This window comes from Ranitomeya variabilis, chromosome 4 (genome assembly GCF_051348905.1).
Source record: "Ranitomeya variabilis isolate aRanVar5 chromosome 4, aRanVar5.hap1, whole genome shotgun sequence".
Classification (NCBI taxonomy): Eukaryota; Metazoa; Chordata; class Amphibia; order Anura; family Dendrobatidae; genus Ranitomeya; species Ranitomeya variabilis.
The window spans coordinates 700,203,449-700,210,565 of record NC_135235.1 but is presented as its reverse complement, the minus strand read 5'-3'; positions in this window follow the sequence as shown (position 1 = coordinate 700,210,565).

Genomic DNA, 7,117 nt, shown 5'->3' with positions numbered 1-7,117 from the left:
ACAAAATTAAATATTAGACAAAGATAACACAAAATACAGTTTTTAAATGAAGGTCTTTATTATTACAGGAAAAATAAATCCAAACCTACAGGGCCCTGTGTGAAAAAGTGATTGCCCCTAAACCTAATAACTTGTTGGGCCGCCCTTAGCAGCAACAACTGCAATCAAGCGTTTGCGATAACTGGCAATGAGTTTCTGGAGTTCTTTTGGCCACTCATCTTTGTAGAATTTCCAAGCATGAACCACCTTTTTAAGCTCATGACACAGCATCTCAATCGCGTAGCTCCCAACCGGTCTGGATTCAGCTGGACTGTCCTGTCACATCTCAGCTGTTCTCCCAATTTCTATACTCACCTCTCCGACGTTTTCATTGCTTCCATAGGTCCTCCTCGGAGGGAGGGGCTGCTTCTCTCTGCTGAGTGCATAAATTAAATGTAATATTCACTTCCTCTCCATCCAGTGATTGGTCTCCCCAGGACTATGAACTTCCATCTCAGTGTCTGCAGGCTGTTGCTTTACCAGTGAGCCAAAGCTCACAATGCTGGAGATGGGAGAATTTGGTCATATTGACCGCTATATTGCCGGCAATGCACTCAGAAGAAGAGTATACACATCCATAGCAATACATTGTGTATACAGTTGTACTCAAAAGTTTACATACCCCCGCAGAATTTTTGCTTTCTTGGCCTTTTATCAGAGAACATGAATGATAACACCAAAACCTTTTCTCCACTCATGGTTAGTTTTTGGGTGAAGCCATTTATTGTCAAACTATTGTGTTTTCTCTTTTTAAATCATAATGACAACCCAAAATATCCAAATGACCCTGATCAAAAGTTCACATACCCTGGTGATTTTGGCCTATAACATGCACTGAAGTTGACACGAATGGGTTTGAATGGCTACTAAAGGTAACATCTTCACCTGTGACCTGTGACAAATGCCAGGAAAATTGTTTGGGATGCAAAGAAATACCCACAAATAACATCAACTGAAATACAGGACTCTGAAAACAAGCGGTGTGGTTGTTTCAAGATGCACAATAAGGAGGCACTTGAAGAAAAATGGGCTGCATGGTCGAGTCGCCAGAAGAAAGCCATTCTCGCCTATAATACGCATAACAGCCCAGAGACAAGCCTGAAAACTTCTGGAACAAGGTAACTAGGACTGATGAGACCGAAATTGAACTTTTTGGCCACAACCATACAGTAGGAACACCATTCCTACTGTAAGGCCGGGGTCACACTAGACCGTAATACGGACGAGTGCTATGCGATAAAAAATCGCATAGCACTCGGCCCAATGTTAATCTATGGGGCAGCTCCCATCATCCGATATTTTATCCGCCGTATTCAGGATCCGAGTGAAATCGCAGCATTCTGCGATTGTCAGCGTATCTCGACCGAGAATCGCCAATGCAAGTCTATGGGTGCGATAAAAAAATCAGATTACACACGGACCATGCGTGTGCATTGCGAGAAATACGGAAGTCTTTCCCAGGTGACAGGAAATTGAATCATCCATTATCAGGAAGCTTTGGCATGCTAATTTCTGGGCCACGCTGGATTGCAAAGCAGGAAGCACGCCTCCACGGAGTGTACTGTGTAGCAGCATGGCCAGGCATAAAAATGTGGAGATGCTGATTGCTCTAGACCAGAATTTTGGGACCAACGCGATGCACATTATGCGGACCGTGCACGTAAAGACGCAGCATGGAGGGCAATCTGTCGCCACATGTTCCCCGATTTTGATGATCGACCTCCTGATGTTCAGCAAGAAATTTGTAAGTACCATCCTTTATCAAAATTGTGTTTAAAATTGGGTTTGTGAGACAAATAACCATGAACATATCATATGTGGTGTGTTTATGAGTGATGTAAATGTTCAAAGCTCTTGGTTGCGGATGCCAAATCAGCAACATGACACACAAATATGGTTGAAATGTACTAGCTATAGCCCTTTAATATAGGCCAAAGGGATTTTTATGTTCCCCTAGGCTCCAGGGCCCGTGTGTGATTGCAAACCCTGTACCTGTTGGAGTTATGTGCTTGATATTAAACCTAAATCTTGTGTTTCTTTGCAGTGAATGATGTCACTAGACGCTGGCGGAGTTGCCGGGACCAATACCGGCGTGAACGTCAACTTTCTGGGCGGAGTGGTGATGCAGCAACCAAGAAACGAAAATATATTTATTTTGATCGGATTAATTTTCTTGCATCGGTGATGGAGCTCAGACCGTAAGTGCATGCATGTCACAAAATTTAAACACATCTTATAACGTGAATATGTGTTAATTTTTTTTTAAACATCCATTTTAAAATACAGAACAGAGTCTAATCTGACCGAACGGGAGACTGCATCTGACTCTGAGGTGGTGATTGACCCCGTTGGTGAAGGTGGCGAAATGGCTGGACCATCTGGCCAACCAACAAGCAGCAACCAACCACCACCACCACCAGCAGCAGCATCTTCGGCCACACAGGAGGCCAATCCAGAGGTGGAGGAAGAAGCCCAGAGCAGCAGTCCAACCTTGGCTCTGGATACATCACCACAGCCTAATACAAGACCAAACCGTGGTCGGCACAGAAGGGTGGCTTCTACCACTGGCACAAGGAGGCAAGTGGATACAGGGGTGTTGGACTATTTGTCCAGGGCTGCCCATGACGATGGGGAGGAAGCGTACTTTCGCAGTCTTGCACGCTATTTACGGACCATTCCGCGCTCGCTCAGGCTGCGGACCAGAGGTTGTATCCAAATTGTGATAGATGCGGCAACACCCCCAAACAACCCAACTCATCTGTTTAACTATGTCGAACGGTGGCAAATGTCATCTACAAACCTTCTGGCGGTGCAAGACCTTTCACCGGAACAAACCCAAACAGTCGCAGCACCACCCCCACCACATATCTCCACAAAAACAGCCTGGCCAAAGCAACCAACAACCACAACTTAGGCCAATTTATGATTATCCAGCAACTGCCCAATCTGACCACTTGAACAGACACACGTTTGGAGGCTGGTCCCATCATGTGTCTGCTCGACATGGCCATATTGGGGGTATGACCAAATGGGACAATCCAGTACACAGGACTTGATGCACTTCTACCCTCAACATCAAGTTTTACCTCAGACACAGGATAGATCCATGCAACAACACCCTTTATATATATCTGGCATACCACAGGTTGCCAGTCTGGTTGGTCAGCCACCTAGGCCAAGTTCCGCACATGCTGGACACCCGCCATCACCATCGCCACCCCCAACCTACCAGAACCTGTAATTTCTACAAACCAGTTTTTGGCCTGTCAGTTATGCTGTGTTATGTGTTCAGTTATTTGCAACCTTGGCATGTTATGCTTTCTTTTTGGCTCTGGATTATATGCCAACAATGACATATGATGTTAATATGTTTTGGCATACAAGATATATGCTTTGCGCAGTAAAAATGTTTGACCAAATATATGTGTTATATATTGTTCTGACTACATACATGATGTGACAACGTTAAATAATTTTTTTTTAATGACAAACATACTACACAATTCAAACAGGAACATTATGCTATTTATGAAGTTACAATATAACTAAAGATTAAACCAAAACAGCATTGTCTTGCCAGACAGTCGCTCCCTCTGGTGACACAAAATTATTAGTTAAGACATCACGAACTTTTAGGCCCGAGGGCTGATGACGTGAAGGAAGAATACATGTATTAGACAAGACAGTATTTGCATAATCAACTTCATCATCAGCAGATGATGAGCAATCATGGCTTCTTGTAAAGTTGTGAAGAACAACACATGCTTTGATCACGCCATTGACATTGCCTTCACTCAGTTGAATTGCGGACAGAAGTACCCGCCATTTTGCAGTGAGAATGCCGAATGAACACTCTCGACCAGACGACGGGCACGGGAAAGACGTAAATTAAAAATTAGCCGCCGGTAGTCCTGGCCTCTCCGTGGATATGGCCTCATGACGTTCCTTGATAATTGAAACGCCTCATCTGCTACCATCATGTAAGGCACCGCATCCAAATTAGCCCCTGGTATGTGACTTGGGGGTGGGAGATCCAAATCATTGTTGCGCAGCCGCCGACCCATAATGGAAGAACTGAAGACTCTAGAGTCTCCAGTTCTCCCATAGGACCCAATATCTACAATTATAAACCTGTAGTTGCTGTCAACCAGGGCCAACAGCACTACAGAGAAAAACTGTTTATAATTATAGAATTGGGTCCCTGAGCCCGGCGACTTACGCACACGGATGTGCTTTCCGTCCAGAGCCCCAATACAGTGCGGAAACTGGCACGTGTCCTGAAATCCTTGTGCAATACGTAACCAGTCTGACATTTTAGGCTCAGGCATCAACTCTTGATGGAGTCTGGTCCAGATTTCAGTGCATGTATCCTGCACAATTCCAGAAATTGTTGATTTGCCCAGTAAAAACTCTAAATGCAGTGCCGCATATGAAAGGCCAGTGGCAAGGAAGCTAAAAGAAAAGAGTATGTTTAAAATAAAATAAAAAAAAAAACAGTGTTATATTGACAAAAACTAAGATTAGATAACTAAGATGCCATGTTTAATCAAACATTAAAGGGGTTGTCCACTACTTTCAATTAACCCCCCAATGTATCCCCCCGGGGCCCCTGATGATTTGTGTAAATACCTTCTTTAGCCGTTTTCGCCTGTGAGCGGCGCTATGCTAGTGGCTGAGTCCGGGCCACGTGACCCCCAGGCTTCAGCCACCGCTCATTTCCGCCGACGTCACGTCAATTTCCAGACTCTGGAAATTGACGTGACGTCAGTAGCAGGCGTGTCCCCAGGCTCCACAGACAGCAGTCACTCATAAAGAGTGACTGGGCTGTGGGCGGGGCTGAGGCTGACTGCGGGGCTGTGCTGGGGGCGGGCGGGGCTAGGCAGGGATGTGCGTGCGGTCCCGGGCGCCAGCGCTGTGCGGTCCCCGGCACCGGTGCTGTGCGGTCCCCGGTGCCGTGCGGTCCCGGGCGCTGGCGCCATGCGGTCCCGGGCGCCGGCGCTGTGCGGTCGCCGGCGCTGTGCGGACCGGCGCCGGTATGTGCTGGGGGGTGGGGTGTGTGTGTGTGTGTGTCTGCAGGCATCGTCCGATAGGACAACAAGTCCCATCGGGCTCTGCCTGCTACAGTGGCAGTGAGTGACACATTAGCCGATGATGGGACAGTAGTAGTCCCATCATCCGGCTAATGTGTTGAATGTAATAAAAAAAAAATAAAAAAAATACACATATACATATACAGTACGTACGTACATACATACATACATACATACAACACACACCATGCGACGACACTCACCATGCGGCGCCATGCAATGACATGCGCCATGCGACGACATGCGCCATGCGCTGACATGCGACAACATGCGACATGCAGCATACGACGACATGCACCATGCGACGACATGCGCCATGTGACAACATGCGACAACATGCAACATACAGCATGTGACGACATGCGCCATGCGACGACATGCGCCATGCAACACCATGTGACAACATGCGCCATGCGACGACATGCGCCATGCGACAACATGCGACATGCACCACGCGACGACATGCACCATGCGACGACATGCACCATGCGACGACATGCGCCATGCAACACCATGTGACAACATGCGCCATGCGACGACATGCGCCATGCGACAACATGCGACATGCACCACGCGACGACATGCACCATGCGACGACATGCACCATGCGACGACATGCGCCATGCGACATGCCACGACATGCGACATGCAACGACATGCAACTACATGCGCCATGCGACAACATGCGACATGCAGCATGCGACGACATGCGCCATGCGACGACATGCAGCATGCAACGACATGCGCCATGCAACGACATGCGCCATGCAACGACATGCGCCATGTGCCAACATGCGACGACATGCACCATGCGACGACATGCACCATGCGGCGACATGCACCATGCAACGACACTCACCATGCGGCGACATGTGCCATGCGACAACATGCAGCATGCGACGGCATGCAGCATGCGACATGCACCATGCGACGACATGCGACGACATGTGCCATGTGACAACATGCAGCATGCGACAACATGCGACATGCCGCATACAGTACATACATACATACAGTACAGACATACAGTACAGACATACAACATACATATAGACATACAGTACATATAACATAGAGTACATACTCACCATCACTTGTCACTTTGCCATTGTCATCTGTAAAAAATATTAAAATAATAAACAAACACTATACTCCCTGATCCGCAGAAATCCAATAAAAACGAGTGTTCCTCGACGATCTCCCGTGGAGAGCAGCAGCATCAGATAATGCAACCACTCTCCAGGGGCCCCAGGAACACAATGAGGGGAGGAAGGTATCCTTCCACAATGTATTCCCCACAATGTATTCCTACGCCCCTGTGAGAAAATAGTCCCTAGTCTCACTTTATGGCATTGCTGTTGAGAAATTTTCCCACACAGCTTTTTGCCATAAAGTAAGACTTTGAACCTTAGTAACCTCAGTGATGCACTGCAGGAGCCATTGTCTCCTGTCAGTGTGTCACTGAGGGTCCTATAGAGCAGTGACATCACCCGATGTCACTGTTCTATAGGGGAGATCGTCGTGGGACACTCGTTATTAATTGGACTACGGCGGACAGGTAGTATACGGTTTACTATTTTACGTTTATTGCAGGCGCTGAAGTATGGTAAAATGAAGAATAATAAAATACTTTTTTCCTAATGTGTGTGTGTTTTATTAACCCTTTATTAATATTGGATTAGTAATGGATAGGCGTCTTATTGACGCCTCTCCGTTATTAACCCGGCTTAATGTCACCTTACAATAGCAAGGTGACATTAACCCCTTATTACCCCATATCCCACCGCTACACGGGAGTGGGAAGAGAGGGGCTAAGTGCCGGAATTGGCGCATCTTACAGATGCGCCATTTCCGGGGCGGCTGCGGACTGGTATTTGTAGCCGGGGGGGGGACCAATATCCATGGCCCCTCTCTAGGCTATGAATATCAGCCGGCAGCTGTCTGCGTAGCCCTTCTGGCTATAAAATATAGGGGGACCCCACGTCATT